The sequence below is a fragment of the Capricornis sumatraensis genome, chromosome 19, assembly GCF_032405125.1.
Source record: "Capricornis sumatraensis isolate serow.1 chromosome 19, serow.2, whole genome shotgun sequence".
Classification (NCBI taxonomy): domain Eukaryota; kingdom Metazoa; phylum Chordata; class Mammalia; order Artiodactyla; family Bovidae; genus Capricornis; species Capricornis sumatraensis.
The window spans coordinates 28,721,416-28,740,309 of NC_091087.1; positions in this window are offsets into that span (position 1 = coordinate 28,721,416).

An 18,894-nucleotide genomic window follows, 5' to 3' on the forward strand; every position below is an offset into this window, starting at 1 on the left:
AAAAAAACCACTGGTCTTCAACACTTTTTTTAACTTATTATACAGCAGTAGAAAGTAATATACTTAGCCCCAAAACACTGGTTCTGAGAGGTAGTTTGGCAATCTGACTTTAGTTTTTAGTAAGTAATGATAAAGCTGAATAAAACCTCTTCAGCACTTACACTCGGTATTTTAAGGATGTCGTCTACAACAATTTGAACAACACTTACATGACCACCCACTCAGAAAAGTGTCACTCAGACCAAGATTAAGAAATGCCAGTTTCCTCTGAGGAACTGATATATCTTCTTTACATTCATTCCTTATGGGAAAAGGTAAATCTAGCCAAGTTCCCATGTTTGCTTTTGTCACTGGTCACCCGAAGCCAGTTTTGGTTGAATTTCAATATGACTAGACAGTTGTTAAGAAATGCTTCTCTAAACTTTCTCTTCTGAAATTTCACCTCAAGTCTTCTGTGCAAGAATGTAAGGGATAAAACTGTATTAGCTTGATCCGTATGAAACTGTCAATATCTTCCCTTTTCTGACCAACAAAATAACAGCTTAGCATAGCTCAGTACTTCACAGATACTAAAAAACCTGCTACATCAGATGTTGAAATTATTGAGATAAATAAAACATAATCTTGGCCCTGGGGAGAACTAGATAAGAGGGAGAAAAGAATAAAAGTCATCTAAGTAAGTGGAAATGAAGACAAGTTTGTACAAAACACTGCAGAAGAGAGGAGCATATTAAGGTATCTGGAATTGTTTGACAACTCAGACTTTTAAATTGAAGAATAATGAAAAAGCAGAATTTCAATAAGCAAGTCTGAGAAAGAACATAACAGACAGGCAGAGAACAGGCACAGAGTGGATATGGAACACAGTGAACTCAAGGAAAGGAAAGGCAGACCAGACTGGGCAGGAAGGCTCGCCAGGAACGAAGGAGAAATGGCAGCAGGTCCTCACCTGCAGAAAGAGAAACTGACTCCATCCAGGAGAGAGTGAACCCATTACCAGACACAAGACTCAAGAGACCCCCTCCTCTTCACTAATGATCTTACTTCCCTCTCTCTCCTCCACTGGCTCCTTCCCATCAGTCTGTTAAGTATGCCCAAAGCGCTCTCATCTTAAAACAAAAAACAACAAAAAAAACACTTAAACATTCTCTTAAACCACTGTTTTCTTTTTGCTCTACCATCTAGAAAATACGTCTATTTCTTAACCTCTTGTTCATCCTTCCTCTCAACCCACAATACCCTGTCAGCACGTCCCTCTCCCCCTTCAAAAGACACCAGACAACTGTGCTTAATCACTTGGGTTGCCAAACCCAACCCATACTTCAAATCTTTTACCTGGCATCTCTGGGGATCTGATCCTCAGCTACTCTCTGCTCGTTTAATTGAGGAACCACTTTCTCCTTCCTGGTTCTCCCTTTATTTTTCTGATTATCCTTCAGTTTCTACAGGATGCATTTAAAGCCCAATATTCCTTTTGCTCTATAAATTCCTCCTGAAAAAAGAAATACTACAATTTCAAGGACAGGCTTATGAGAACACTAAGGAAATATTTAATAGCAAAACTGCTCAAGAATACACGGTCACTATAATTGTAGCTCCTGTCACATCTGTCAAACTGTTTGCTGTATACACTGTCAGCACTGCATTTGATAAACTGTAGGCTCTTTCAAGGCCTTTATCAAAGCAGAACCCAACATGGTATCTGCTAAATTTGCAGGCACTCAATACAGATACCACAGAAAAGGCAAACCCTTATCATCCTTTCATAGGTATTTTTACCAACTCTATCACAACCTCTGTAAGTTGTAATTTCTTTATTAAATGATAAGACAAGATCAAACTGTCAAAGCTCTTGGACAAACTGTCAAAGCTCAGGACTTGTGATTTTAAGCTTGGAGCAGAGACAATTCCATGTGAACGGAAAACAAAGAACCCATGAACAATATGACCTGATGCCTAGGGACCCAGAAATTATAATTACTGATTTCATTCTCACACACCTGGAGCCATTCTGGGGACAGAGGATAAATAAAGACAACCCCAGCTCCCAAGAAATTAGTCCAGTGGGAACATAAGCACATAAACAAGTTATATGCTACGTTGTAAGCCTGGCATTCCCAGGTGGCGCTAGTCATAAAGAACCTGCCTTCCAATGCATGAGATATAAGAAACGTGGGTTCTATCCCTGGTTCAGGAAGATCCCTTGGAGGAGGGCACAGCAACCCACTGCAGTAGTCATGCCTGGAGAATCCCATGGACAGAGGAGCCTGGTGGGCTACAATCCATAGGGCTGCAAAGAATCAGACATGACTGAAGTGATTTAGCATGCACATAAGCGTAATACTATATACATGTAACAACTACAAGAGTAGTAGATAGGTAGGTAAAAATTCAGACTTAAATTGAAGAAAGTAGGGAAAACCACTAGACCATACAGGTATGACCTAAACCAAATCCCTTACGATTATACAGTGGAAGTGACAAACAGATTCAAGGGATTAGATCTGTTAGAGTGCCTGAAGAACTATGGATGGAGGTTGGTAACACTGTACAGGAGGTGGTGATCAAAACCATCCCCAAGAAGAAATGCAAAAAGGCAAAATGGTTGTCTGAGGAGGCCTTACAAATGGCTGAGAAAAAAAGAGAAGTGAAAGGCAAAGGAGAAAAGGAAAGATATACCCATCTGAATGCAGAGTTCCAAAGAACAGCAAGGAGAGATTAAAAAAAAAAAAAAAGGCATTCCAAAGTGATCAATGCAAAGAAACAGAGGAAAATAGAATGCAAAAGACTAGAGATCTCTTCAAGAAAATTAGAGATACCAAGGGACTATTTCATGCAAAGATGGGCACAATAAAGGACAGAAATGGTATGGACCTAACAGAAGCAGAAGATATTAAGCAGAGGTGGCAAGAATACACAGAACTATACAAAAAAGGTCTTAATGACCCAGATAATCACAATGGTGTGCCCACTCACCAAGAGCCAGACATCCTGGAATGTGAAGTCAGGCGGGCTTTAAGAAGCATCACTCACTACAAACAAAGCTAGTAGAGGTGATGGAATTCCAATGGAACTACTTCAAATCCCAAAAGATGATGCTGTGAAAGTGCTACACTCAAAATGCCATCAAATTTGGAAAACTCAGAAGTGGCCACAGGACTGGAAAAGTTTTCAATCCAATCCCAAAGAAAGGCAACGTCAGCGAATGTTCAAACTACTGCACAACTGCACTCATCTTCAGTTCAGTCGCTCAGTCGTGTCCGACTCTGCGACCCCATGAATCGCAGCACGCCAGGCCTCCCTGTCCATCACCAACTCCTGGAGTTCCCTCAGACTCATATCCATCGAGTCGGTGATGCCATCCAGCCATCTCATCCTCTGTTGTCCCCTTCTCCTCCTGCCCCCAATCCCTCCCAGCATCAGACTCTTTTCCAATGAGTCAACTCTTCACATGAGGTGGCCAAAATATTGCAGTTTCAGCTTTAGCATCAGTCCTTCCAATGAACACCCAGGACTGATCTCCTTTAGAATGGACTGGTTGGATCTCCTTGCAGTCCAAGGGACTCTCAAGAGTCTTCTCCAACACCACAGTTCAAAAGCATCAATTCTTTGGCGCTCAGCCTTCTTCACAGTCCAACTCTCACATCCATACATGACCACAGGAAAAACCATAGCCTTGACTAGATGGACCTTTGTTGGCAAAGTAATGTCTCTGCTTTTGAATATACTATCTAGGTTGGTCATAACTTTCCTTCCAAGGAGTAAGCATCTTTTAATTTCATGGCTACAGTCACCATCTGCAGTGATTTGGGAGCCCAAAAAAATAAAGTCTGACACTGTTTCCAGTTTCCCCATCTATTTCCCATGAAGTGATGGGACCAGATGCCATGATCTTCATTTTCTGAATGTTGAGCTTTAAGCCAACTTTTTCACTCTCCTCTTTCACTTTCATCAAGAGGCTTTTTAGTTCCTCTTCACTTTGTGCCATAAGGGTGGTATCATCTGCATATCTGAGGTTATTGATATTTCTCCCGGCAATCTTGATTCCAGCTTGTGCTTCTTCCAGCCCAGCGTTTCTCATGATGTACTTTGCATGTAAGTTAAATAAGCACTCATCTTACATGCTAGCAAAGTAATGCTCAAAATCCTCCAACCCAGACTTAACAGTACATGAACCGTGAACTTCCAGATGTTCAAGCTGGATTTAGAAAAGGCCAAGGAACCAGAGATCAAATTGGCAACGTTTGCTGGATCATAGAAAAAGCAAGAAAATTCCAGAAAAACATCTACTTCTGCTTCACTGACTATCCTAAAGTTTTTGACTGTGTGGATCAAAACAAAACTGTGGGAAATTCTTCAAGAGATGGGACCACCAGACCACCTTACCTATCTCCTGAGGAATCTGTATGCAGGTCAAGAAGCAACAGTTAGAGACAAACATGGGACAGCGGACTGTTCCAAATCGAGAAAGCAATCTGTCAAGGCTGTATTTTGTCACCCTACTTATTTAACTTATTTGCAGAGTACATCATGTGAAATACCAGGCAGGATGAAGCACAAGTGGGAATCAACATCGCAGGGAGAAACAACAATAACCTCAGATATGCAGATGACACCAACTTTATGACAGAAAGCAAAGAAGAACCAAAGAGCCTCTTGATAAAAATGAAAGAGGAAAGGGAAAAAGCTGACTTAAAACTCAACATTCAAAAAAATAAGATCATGGCATCTGGTCCCATCACTTCATGGGAAATAGATGGGGAAACAATGGAAATAGTGACAGCCTTTTATTTTCTTGGGCTCCAGAAACACTGCAGATGGTGATTGCAGCCATAAAATTAGAAAACGCTTGCTCCTTGGAAGAAAAGCTATGACCAACCTAGGCAGCATATTAAAAAGCAGAGACATTCCTCTGCTGACAAAGTTCTGTCTAGTCAAAGCTTATGGGTTTTCCAGCAGTCATTATGGATGTGAGAGCTGGACTATAAAGAAAGCTTAGTGCCAAAGAATTGATGCCTTTGAACTGTGGTGATGGAGAAGACCCTTTAGAGTCCCTTGGAATGCAAGATCAAACAAGTCAATCTTAAAGGAAATCAATCCTGAATGTTCACTGGAAGGACTGGTGCTGAAGCTGAAGCTCCAATACTTCGGCCACCTGATGCAAAGAACTAACTCAGTGGAAAAGACTCTGATGCTGGGAAAGATTGAAGGCATGAGGAGAAGGGGACAACAGAAGATGAGATGGCTGGATGGCATCACCAACTTGATGGACATGAATTTGAGCAATTTCTGGGAGTTGGTGATGGACACAGAAGCCTGGTGTGCTGCAGTCCATGGGGTCACAAAGAGTCAGACACGACTGAGCGACTGAACTGAACTGAGGTAGATGAAAAGATTTTGTCAAACAGGCACACTGAGGATGGGGAGGGCATTCGAGACAGAGTTAACACGTACAAAGGCCAGAACTGCTCTTAAGTGACTCAAGTGCATGACTGCTACAGTTTTAAATTCAAGGGACACTACTCCCGGCCGAGCAACGGCACGCAGTCTCCTGTACGTGAAATGAACACATATCGATGATACAAGAGCACACACAAGAACAGTCACAACAGTTTCAGTCATTACACCCAAAATCTGAAAAGAAACAAAAACTGATGCTCGTCACGTTATGGTCCCCAAGACCTCCCCCAGGTTCGGTGACTCAGGAGGACGACTCACAGGACTCAGGACTCAGCACTTAGGTGCACTCAGCATGCGTGAGGCAGGCTTACTATGGCCGGAGAACAAAGAGCAAAGCCAAAGGGAAGCGGCACGTGGCACAAAGCCTGGAATACCAGGTGCACATTTCCAAGGGTCTTCCTCCCCGAGGACATCACACAGGACACACTTAATTCCCCAGCAACATGCTGTGACAACACGTTCCAGTGTTGCCAACAAAAGCAGCACGGCGCCCGGGGATTTTACTGAGGGCTGGTCACAGAGGCAGCCTGTGTCTGTAATGTACCAAAATTCCAGACTCCAAGAGGAAAGCAGAGATTCAACACAAACCACATTCCCTGTGCAGTTTAGGCACACTAAATCATTCTTACCAGTTCTTCAAACAGTGAGAACTCAAAATGTAAGTTCCCAGACACTAGTCAAATGACAGCCATGAAGCCTGCCACGTTAACTCTTTTTAGCATATCCATAAACTTAAGTACAGATAAGCCATTCACATCTGTAAAATGCATTAGATGGATAATTACTCACATCTCTAATGTAGTACTTACTATACAGGAAAAACAACTGCATCTCATCTTATAGGAACCTCACAGATACTAAATTAAGTGGGGAAAAAAAGCTTAACTCAAAGAGTACATGCTACATGATTTCATTTAGAAGAAATTCAAAAATCAACTGATGACAAAGGAAATCAGAAAAGTATTTTAATTGTGGGATGGGGTGGGGCTATAGAGTGGAAAGGGCACAAAGGAACCATATGGAGTGTTAGAAATGTTCTGTGTCTTGATCTGTGTGATACATAAAAATAATACATAAACATGTAAAAGGTGATCAAACCATATGGTAACAACTAACGCTTTTTACTGCAAGTATGCCATCACTCAATTTTTTAAAAACATTTCTCTTTTTTAATATTTATGTGGCTGCATCAAGTTTCAGTTGCAGCATGCAAACTCTTAGTCCCTTGACTAGGGACCGAACCCCTGCATTGGGAGTGTGGAGTCATAGCCACTGGACCACCAGGGAACTCCCTTGCTCTATTTTCTAAAATTTCAAGGAGTTGTAGACCAGGGCTCAAACTTGGCCACTAAACTGAAGTCACACCATCATGGACTCCGTATGCTAACTAAGGAGCTTGATCTTATTGTGTGGCAGCAGTCCTCAAAGTAAGGTCTGTGGACCCATTCTTTCTGAGGTCCACCAAATCAGAAAAACTTCTTGTAATTCCAAGATATCAGCTTCTTTTTTCACTATGCTGACATTTGCAGTGATGGTACAAAAGCAACAGTAGATAAAGCCGGCACCTTAGCAGGAATCAAGGCAATGCCAACCAACTGTAGCAGCAGTTACTGTATTCTTTATGCTATGAATTCCCAGAAAAAGCCAGATTTATTTACAAATTTCCTTGGATAAAAAAGAGAAGTTTTATTAAATCACAACCCTTGAGTACATGTCCTAATATCTATGAGACAAATGGACAAGAGTATAAGGTCCCTGATTGATACTGAAGTATAATCACGGTCGCAATAAAAAGTGTTCGTGATTGAGTTTCAAGAAGAATTAGCCTCAGGACTTCCCTGGTGGTACAGTGGGTAAAAATCTACCTGCCAATGCAAGAGACACAGGTTTGATCCCTGGTATGGAAGATTCCACATGTCACGGAGCAACTAAGCCCATGTGCTGTAACTTCTGAGCCCACGAGCCACAACTATTGAGCTTGCATGCTGCAACCAACTACTGAAGCCTGCGTGCCTAGAGCCTGTGCTCTGCAAAGAGAAGTCCCCACAATGAGAAGCCCACACACAGCCACAGAGTAGCCACAGCTCACTGCAACTAGTGAAAAGTCCACACTCAGAGATGAAGACCCAGTGCAACCAAGAATAAATTTTTTAAAAACAGAATGCCTTTTTTTTTCCCCCCATAAAACATTTTTTGTACTTGAAAATACAACTGACACAGTATGGTTATCAACTTTGGGTATTTAGCAAACATTATATATCTTGAAAACAGAGTAAGCCTGTAGCCTCAAAAGATAAGTAACTGTCACTATCTGTTGCTAATGATAAAACTAGAGCCTTGGAGAAAAAATAAGAATTCTGGAAACCCTGGATTTGCCACGACTTGAACACCTTATTCAATACTTTAGAAGACTTTTCTGATGAGACTGGTGATGCTATTAACCAGTGCTCAACATAACCACATTACTCAGTGAACCCACATTTGTCAAATGATGTTACAAAATCAGACATGAGTAGATAGAACCCAAAGCGCAACAGGGACCAATGTATTTTGACGTAACACCGCATGAACATCCATATGGCTTCAGATTTCATGTTGCAACTACAGTCAATCCTTTGTATACCTGAGTTCCTCATCTGCAGATTCAACCAAGCACAGAGTAAAAATATCGGGGGAAATATTCCAGAAAGTTCCAAAAGGTGAAAGCTGATTTTGCTGTGCAGTGGCAACAATTTAATTGGCATTTACATTCTAACTACAATTATTTACATAGTACTGGGTATTATAAGTAATCTACAGATGGTCTGGCATAACATTTACAGGACTGCGTATGTTATAGGCAAATACTACATCATTTTATGTAAGGAATCTAGAGCGTCTGCATTTTGGTATCCACAGTGGTCCTGGAACCCATGTCCCATGAACCCTGAAGAATGACTCTGACCTCAAAGAAGTTACCACTTGGTGGCACCAATAACCATAATTACCTGAAAAGGCTATTAATATTTCTCTTCTTCCAAAAAAGACCCATGGAACAATCCCAAAACAATTTGGAAAATGGTAGTAGAAACATACATGTCAACAATTACCTTGAATGTAAATGGATTAAATCCTCCAACCAAAAGATATAGACTGGCTGAATGGAAACAAAAATAACACCTGTATATATGCTATCTACAAGAGACCTACTTCAGACCTAGGCACACATACAGACTTAAACTGAGGGGGTGGAAAAAGAGATATTCCATGCAAATGGAAATCCAAAGAAAGCTGGAGTAGCAATATTCATATCAGATTAATAAACTTTAAAAACTGCTTCAAGGCACAAAGAAGGTCCCTACATTAACAGCAAACGATCAATTCAAGAAGATATAACAAACATTCATGCACTCAACACAGGAGCATCTCAATACATAAGGCAAATGTTAACAACCATAAAAGGGGAAATCAACTGTAACACAGTAATAGTGGGGGACTTTAACACCTCACTTATATCAATGAGCAGATAACACACACAGAAAATAAGGAAACACAAGCTTTAAATGACACAACAGACCAGATAGTCTTAACTGATATTTATAAGACGTTCCACCTGACAGCAGCAGGATACACTTTTTTCTCAATTGCACACTGAACATTCTCCAGGATAGACCACATCTTGGGTCACCAATCAAGTCTTGGGAAACTTAAGAAAACTAAAATCATATCAAGCATTTTTCCAACCACAACACTATGAGATTAGAAATCAATTACAGGGAAAAAAAATGTAAAAAGCACAAGCACATGGAGGCTAAACAATATACCACTAAAAAACCAAGAGATCACTGAAAAGATCGTTTCCTCTCTTACATTCCTATACACTAACAACACAAGACCAGAAAGAGAAATTAAGAAAACAATCCCATTCACTACAACAAAAAGAATAAAATATCTAAGAATAAACCTACATAAGGAGACAAAGATCTCTACTCAGAAAAGTAGAGTAGTAAAACGCTACCTTTTTCTAGTGTAAAAAACTTTCTTTTTACAGCTACTTTTTAAACAAGTAGTTTTAAAAAACTACTGAAAGCGAAAAAGTAAAACACTGATGAAAGACATAAAAAAATGACAGAACAGATAAAGAGATATACCATGTTCTGGGACTGGAAGAATCAATGCTGTCAAAATGAATATGCTAACTGAAGTGATACAGATTCAACGCAATCTCTATCAAACTACCAATGACATTTTCCCCAGAATAAAAGACTTTACAACTTGTTAAAAAACACAAAGACCCCAAACAGCCAAAGTAATCTTCAGAAAGAAAAACAGAGCTGGCAGAATCAGCCACCCTGACGTCAGACTATACCATATACAACAAAGCTACACTACTCAAGACAGTATGGTACTGGCACAAAAAGAAAAACACAGATGAATGGTACAGGATAGAAAGCCCAGAGATAAATCCGCACACCTATGCTTACCTGATGTGCAACAAGGAGACAAAAACACAATGAAGACAAGACAGTTTCTTCAGTAAGTGGTGCTTAGAAAACCGGACAGCTACACGTAAAAGAATGAAATTAGACACTCCCCAACCATACAAAAATAAACTCAAAATGGATTAAAGACCTAAATATAAGGCTGGACTGTAAAATTCTTAAGAGGCAAACATAGCAAACACACTCTTTGACAAAAACCTCAGTGAGATCTTTTTTGACCCACCTCCTGGAGTAATGAAAATAAAAACAAAACAAATGGGACCTAATTAAACTTAAACGCTTCTGCACAGAAAAGAAACCACAAACAATATGAAAAGACAACCCTCAGAACGAGGAAAAAGACTCATTTGCAAATATTTGAAAATATCTGCAAACAAAGCAACTGACAAAGATTTATCTCCAAAATACAAGCAGCTCATGCAGCTCAGTATTAAAACAAAGAACCCAATCAAAATGTGGACAGAAGACCTAAACAGACATCTCTCCAGATAAGACATTCACACAGCCAAGAGGCACATGGAAAGATATTCAACATCACTAATTTTTAGGGAAATGCAAATCAAAACTACAATGAGGTATCACCTCACACAGGTCAGAATGGCCATCATCAAAAAATCTACAAATAACAAATGCTCAAGAAGGTGTGAAAAAAAGGAACACTCCTACACCACTGGTAAATGTAAACTGATACACCCACTATGGAGAACAGTACTGAAGTTCCTTAAAAAAAAAAAAAAAAAAACTAAAAATATAACTACCAGAGGAAAAAAAAAAGTGCTAAGTCGTGTCCAACTCTTGCGATCCCATGAACTACAGCCTGCCAGGCTCCTCTGTCCATGGAATTCTCCAGGCAAGAATACTGGAGTAGATTGCCATTCCCTTCTCCAGGGAACCTAGATGCCTATTCACAGATAAATGAAGATGTGGTTCATGCTTACAAGGGAATATTACTCAGGCATAAAATGAAACTGGGTCATCTGTAGAGACATGGATGGATCTAGAATCTGTCATAAAGTGAAAGAGAAAAATAAATATTGTATACTAACATATATAGGGAATCTAGAAAAATGGTACAGATGCACCTATTTGCTGAGGAGGAACAGAGATGCAGACGAGGACAGACATGTAGACACAGGCAGGGGAGAAGGGGAGGGTGGGACAAATTGAGAGAGTATCACTGGTGCATATAAACTACGACATGTAGAACAGATGGCTAGTGGGAAGCTGCTGGAAAGCAACAGGGAGCTCCGCTCGGTGCTCTGTGATGACCTACATGAGTGGCATGGGCGTGGGGTGGGAGGGAGGTCCAAGAGGGAGGGGATGTACATATATAAACATATATACACACACATATATATGTCCAAGAGGGAGGAGATACATCTAGCTGATTCACTTCGTTGTACGGCAGAAACACAACATTATAAAATAATTACATCCCAACAATAAGGACTTCCTTATAGCTCAAATGGTAAAGAAACCTGCCTGTGATGCAAGAGACTAGGGTTCAGTCCCTGAGTTGGGAAGTTCCTCTGGAGAGGGGAATGGCAATCCCCTCCACTATTCTTGCCTGGAGAATTCCATGGACAGAGAAGCCTGGCGGGCTGCAGGCCATGGGATCACAAAGAGTACCAACACAACTGAGCAATTAACACACACACACGCCAATAAAAATTAAGTAACCCTCCAAAATTTTTCCTCTTCCAACTACATACTTGTGTGAGACCAAAATTTCCCGTATCAACTAAAATGACACATGGCAACAGACTAAATACAGAGGCAGACAACAAAATTCAGCTATTACAACAGATACTAAAGAGATTAGCAAAAAATGTAGACGAATGCTCACTTTCCTCTCATTTCTTTTTGTTTTGGGAAATATAATTGTTAATAGGTAATTGATTTGTTATTTTTTAATGACTAGAGATGAATATTTTCAGTGTAAATTTCTAATGGGTATTAGCAGGTATGATCCACATACACAAAGGCTCTTGAGGCTCTCAAAATTTTAACAAGTGTACAAGAATCCTGAGATGAAAATGCTTGAGAACCACTGCCTTATGGAGTAGCTGATCAAATTTGCACTTTTCAAAGATCTTTTAAGAACATCTCGGAAGGAATGCAAACATCCTGAAAGGCTCAAGAAAACATCTATAAAGATTCGATAGGGCACAATGAACTTGGTGAAACAAACAGAAAGTTCCAAAATAGAATGTGAGAGAGGAGAAAGTTTCAGAGGATGTCAGAACTCAAGAATTTCAGAGAGGACTAAAGGGTGAGGTAGTCAGGGCTGGAGGAGGGTTACTCTGTAGGAAGCTAAGGAACGCCAGTGAGGCTGGTTGCTGGAGGAGGCTGCTGAACCAGGAAGATGTACTGCTCTCCCATCTCTGAATGAGAGAGAGACAGGACCATGTTTACAGAGAGAGATGAGCTGTGTGGTAGGGACAACCGACCCAGAGGTCCCTAAGGTATCAGAGAAGACAGACACCAGGACACAAAACTGCTCTTTGAACAGGGAGGACGACACTCCTTCAATAGCCAGAGAAAAGGGACAGTAAAGGAAGCTCAGTTCAACTAGAGGGCAAGAAGAGGGCCTCTAACGCCAATCGCCCAGAGCCTTCCGATTCTTCTGTTCATCACAAGAATGGAGCCTCTCTCAGTCTCATTATAAGACACACTTAGCAAAACTGACAATCTTTCCTTAAGCCAATGTTTAACAAGGTACTAGGACTCAAATCAGGACCCCAAACTACGAATCTCCTCTTCCTTCTGCAACAAGGCAGCCTGAGAAACAGGAGAGGAGGACAGGAAAAAGCAGGTCAGGGAAACGCCCTGTAACCACTCTGAAGCTGTGGGGAGCCTCTTACAAGGCAGGGGAAGGCTGTTCCCAGCTTCCTCTGAAACATGCAGCAGCTTTAGCACTAGAGAACCTCCGGAACTCAGGCAGGGCTCCAGGAGCAGGAACAGCAGCAGGACGGTGGAGCTGGCGTAAGCCCCTGACCGGCAGAGACAGATTCAGCCTCCTCAAGCCCACAGCGCCAAGGGAAGTCTGAATTTCATCTTAAAACTCCGGTATTTCAGCAGTAACACCTCAGGAGTTACTCCGTGGAGGGGTGGGCAGGGGGTTAGAAAGGATACAGGAAAAGACCCTCTGATCCAGAGCTCACCAGTCAGCTTGGGAGATACAACTACACATTCAGACCCAAGGACCGAGGGTCTGAGGGATGTGTCTGGGGAACAATACGGCCGTTAGCATGGCGTAGCTCCACCAAGAGTGGCAGCTGTGAATAAATAACTAAGGAGGAAGGCAGGAAAAGCAGACTGAAAATATTCACCCAAGGGACACCTGAATTAGTGGGAGCAACGGGAATGGAGAACAGGTGAAAGGATACATGGGCCAAGAGTTAGGTCACATCAAGGCTTTACTGTTACAGGAGCTGGAGAGAGGTTTCTGAAGGAAAGCTATAGGTATTTATTTACCTAGCATCCATCTGTACTGGGGCCTTCAGGGTTAAAAAAAAATTAAAGGAAAAAAAACCCAAAACACCCAAACACAGTTCTTTCCCCCAAGAGGACACCACCATCTAGTCAGAAAAAACACACTTGTAACTGGAGGGGACAGAATTAGATTAGCCCCAGGAGGAGAAGAAAGGGAAGAAGTTGGCTATTTTGAGATCGTCTGCATTTAATATGCCTCACAAAAACATTCACTCAGTAGACTAATCAGAACCATGGTTCTTGAGAACAGTCAGGACTACAGAGTGCTACAGGAATACACAGGCCCCTGTGAAAGAGTACAGAAATGAGCAGTAGAATGAGCCACAATGAATGTGGGCTTCGTGGGGGGGTGGGGTAAGTGCCAAGACAAGAAAAGATCAGACAGAAAAAGAGAAACTAGGAAAAGGAAGCCATTGAGTCTTAGGAACCAAGTGGAAATTGTAAGTAAGATGAGATAATCAGAGACCTACATAGCAAAGGACAAGGTGTGTGAATTCCAGAAACAACACTTGTCTGGAAATAGAAAGACCTGGGTTCCAGCTTTGGCTCTATCATCGCCTCACTGCAGAAATCACCCCTTTTCATTCTCAGCTTAAATCTCCTTGTCCGTGAAAGTAGTGAGACACTATCATCTGGGCTTGGTGTCAACTCAAGAGTCACACCAGGGAGGCAGACAGGTCTCCAACACCTCCTGAGCTTCAAAACAACTCCAAAATTACAGCTTAAGAACAAAGTCTCAGGAGAAAGGGCAGACTCAGGAGACAGATGGTGTCAAACCCAGAAGCACAAAGCCAGAATGCAGAGAGCACAGGTGTTAAGCAGTAAGAGATTAAGCGTTCAGTCAAAAGACACCAAAAAAACCCAACCTGCCCTTCAAGGTAACTGCTTTGCTTCCACAAGGGGAAAGGTACTCCACACCTCATCAAAGGAGACTTCAGGACCCTGTGCTAAACCTGTCAGGATGGGACCGTTGTCAGCATATTACGCTGGCCAAGAATAAGGAAACCAGTAGCACTACTGAAGTCCAGTTACTCCCAGAATCAGCAGCTAGATGCAACTGTGACCCATTTTTAGCATACAAATCAATCTTCAGATCTGTCCTCTGGGAATTCTCCAGTTACTTCAAGGAAAGTCATCACAAAATGCCTTAAAAGTCACAAGAGAGTGTTAATTCACTGTAGTCAAAAACAAAAATGGTACGCTAACCATACACGAATACTGAAAACTAAAGCAGAATGCAGAGGCTATACATGCCTAAGCGTTCTTCTGCATCACTGAAAGCAAAGCTCAACCCTACTTAGTCAGGAGTATTACCTCCACACCTACGTTACTTAAAATTGCATTCTACTGGGTTGGCCAAAAATTGATGTTGCAGAAAAACTCAAACTTGGAAACGGCTTTTTATGGGAAATCATATAATTCCCCTATAAGAAATATGAAATATGTTTATTTATTATATATACCTTCAAGTTCAATCGTTTCAGCCAGCTTACTGTAATTGAAAAATGCCTCATTTTGGCGGTCCTATCTTGAACATAAAAATTTCCAGCATTTGGAATCTGTGAGCTTACAGAGGATGACAAGCTCTCATGCAGGTGTAACTAAAATCAGGCTGCAACACTGTCAGGAAAGAAAACAAAGAGCATTCCCAAAGCAGCAGCGTGGGGGGCAAAGGAGGTGCGGCCAGCAGAACACAAATACTGAAAGGGCGCAATCAGTGCCTCCTGGTCTAATTCAGAGAGAAGCAGAAATTCTTTATGTGACTTCCTCCACTCCAACCTCTAAGCCCAACCCTCTTTTCTATCCCTCATCCCGTACCCCAGGGCTTTCTGGCAAGCTCTTCCCAGAGTCCATACAGCTTAGATACTACTGCCCAGGAAGAGCAGATTTGCAGAACAGGATGGGATTAGCACAGCTCCTCCACGGCAGAGAAAATACCTTGCTATTTGATCTCATGATTCTCTTACTGCCTCCAACCACTAACTACTGAAGACAGCAGCCTAAATGTGAATATCTGGGTTTGTTAAGTACCTCTATCCCAAACTTTAAAGGCAGAAATACTACTCACTAATTAACTTGCCCTTTAAACAAACACATAACAATTTTAGGAAACAGTCATTTAGCTGAAAACAATGAATAAGAAACTCTGCACAGTTATTATCTAGCAAATAAACACTAAAATTCCAGTGCAGACCTACTCCAGTCATCTTACCCTTCCCCTCCACCACCAGATTCACAAGAGTGAATTCATGGCTGGGTGGAATGTAAAAGTAACTAAAGAAGCAGGAGGGGACAGGTTAACACTTTAAAGTTTTCATCTTTCCCAAAACTTCCCAGATCACAGGTTAAAAAGAAAAAAGTTATCTGGTTTGTATTTGAGTCTGCATTCTCATGGAAAAATTCCCTTCAGCAAGTCTCTGAACATGGTCTTCACTTCTTTATGTTTAAATCCTTTGGGAATAAGATACAGAAATAAAGGCACATATCTTTTTACATCTGCTAGTGTGGCTTACACACTGCTAGAAGGATTCTAACTGTTGTCCAGAATGAAACCCCAGCCCCTCATTTCTGGTACAACAGCTCTTTTTATGTCCTAGGAGCTTATTCCAGATTTTACCATGCACTGCTAAAATCCTTATTAACTCTTCCTGGGAATCTAAGAGACAGGATTACGGGAATTTTAGCTAAGACAGAAAAGCTAAGATTTAATAAGCTCCATCCTACTTTCATCGGTCTACAACAATCAAACGATTTCACATACACCTTTTCTCAGAAGGAAAAAGGTGGCTGAAATTTAACTGTCCTGAAAGAGGACAATCTTTTGTGCAGAGGGCTAGGAAGGTCACCCCCACAGTGGGAGGAGCCTGACTTCTCCAGACCTCTGGCTCTCTCAGAATCGGCTAAACTGCTCTGACACATATCATGGAATGATAGACACAGCACATTCCTCCTGACACCAGCACCACAGCACTAATGCTCGGAAGACCCACATTGACTTCCGCAGCAACCCAGGTTCCCTCCAATGCAGTTAAAGCTCACTCTTGCCTGTGAGTGAGACCAGCCCATAGACCACTACCTTTTCTGTACAATATATACTACCAATTACCCTCTTGACCCCTCTAACATACTAGAATACACACAGTATCATACGCTGAGCTACCGCACCAGAAAGACCTAGGTTCACACAACCAGTTTCATCACTTGGTGGCCTTGTGATTTCATTTCTAAGTGCATTTCATCAGCCGCAAAATGGGGAGGGTGAAATCTAAAAGAGGCCTTTTGAGACAAAGATCCCAAACTAGCTCTCAGGTTGAATACAGCCTTCAGACACTTTGATTCATAACAATGTTTTCAACTTTTTAATTGTTACATTTATGAATTAAGAGGCTGGCAGCTTAGCTAAGAAAAAACAAAAGATCCATGAACTCTGGCCCCACATTTCTGCATAGCCAACAACCAGCTACTGGCTCTCCTTTAAGCAAACTCTGCAGTTCAGGGGGCACTGCTCTTCTTTCTTTCCCTATACTCATTTATGTTACCTCAAGCCCCTGCAGGGGTTTGGGTCTGTAGCCCATTTTAATGATTAAAAACAAAATAAATAGCTTGGGTGACCCCATGAAAACACTTACAAAGACAGCTATTATCATTAACCTGGAGTCTTACTGCTGTAATCACCTTCCTCCACCTCCTGCCTCACAGACACTGGAGAGCATATCACAGCAAAGACAAGACCATAGAACCCTGCCTTCATCGAGTGCCTGACGGCCCAATCCAAGCTGCTCTGTGTTTCCACGATCCCTCAGCACACGCACCAACTCTCTAACCTCCTGCCTGCTGCACAGGCTGGCACAGCTCCCCTTTCCCAAAGGGGAGCCTGGCCAGAGAGATGTTCCTAAGGCCACCCACGGGAGAAGGGAAAGCAAGTATTTCCACACCGTTAACACAAAGAGTGACTTACGGGGCAGTCAGCTTCACATCCTGCTTCTAACATACTGAGCATGTACTGCGGCCAGACCACTGCTCAAGCCTAGATTACATCACCGTGGCAAGAGCCAAACTCTAGAGCAAGGGGCTCTGGGAACACAGTGTCGTCCCAGGCAAGCTCCAGAGGAGGGTTGGCCCTGAACTCTCCTGTCCCGGGGCGGGGGGTGGGGTGGGGAGTGGAAGCCGACAACCCAAAGCTCCAGGGAGCTCCAGAAGCAGAACTGCCTTCCACTCCTCTTCCACCTACGAGCAAAACCAACCAACCAGGGAAACCACCGCCAGCCCGAGGTTTCCAAGGTTTCCTCCCGCTTGTTTGGATGTATTTTTGTTTTTAGCCTAGCGTGGTCCCTAGGCTCAATCATAACCTCAGCGTAAGGGTGCACACCCTCCTCAGGAGACACTCGCGGCCAGCTAGCACATGTCAGCGCTGTCACCTGGGGGGCAGACCCGAGGTGGGCGGTGCACCTGGGGCTTCCAGCTCCGACTCGCTCACCCTTCGCCAGCACATGACGCTGGCCAGCCGCGTACTCAGGTGCCAGCAAGAGAGCGAGGCGGCTGATCGGTAGCCAGGGAGACCAAGGGAGGCAGCTGCCAGCAAAACGCAGCGCTAAGCGCAGCCCAGCCCGGCCTGCGGGGCGGCTGGGGGAGGGTGGCAGGCTTTCCGCGTCCCCGCCCCCCACCCTCACCCCCGGGCTCTGAGCGCTGCTGTCCCAAGTCCTCGTGCTTCCCACCCGCCTCCCGAGGGCAACAAAATGCAAAGGTGGGGCAAGGCCTGCAGGGAGCCGAGTGCCACCAAAAACTAACCCATGCACGCCAGGACCTGCTCCTGAGCCCCAGGGTCGGCTCGGGCTTTCTAGGTCCCTGGGGTGGCACTCAGCCACTTACAAGGACCCTGGCCTGGACCCTCGGGGGATGATGCAAAAAAGTCAGGGTCGCCTTGACTGTAAACACCACCCACACGAGGAAAAAGCCAGAGAATGAGGCCACGTGGTACAACCCACGGGGAGCAAACTTTCCTGGGTCTGCGTCCCCACTCCCCCCGGGATTCCAGGCAGGCACAGGCCTTCCTAAACCCTGACTGGCCAGGCCAAGCAACCCGGATGTCCCCTCAGGCAAACCCGGGACCAGAGCGGGGACCCGCACCAAGCCCCCAGGGCGAGTCTGGACACCTGGTCCGGTCCAGGGCTGAGGGGAGAATGACAAGGCCAAGGTCACTTGCAGGCTTCTCCTCTACCTAGAGAGCTCGGGTTAGGGAAAACGAGGCTGGCGCGGCCTAGCCTGGCTCCACGCCTGGGGCACCTCCATATCCTGCAAGACCCATGCCTATGCCTCCAGGACCCAGCTCACCTGCGCGGCTCCCCGGCTCCCCTGCTGCACGTGCAGGTCCACCCACCTACCGGTGCTGGACCCCACCTAGCCAACCCTGCCCCAGTATTCTAGCTCCAGCCGAACGTGTGAAGCCACGTGACCTCCT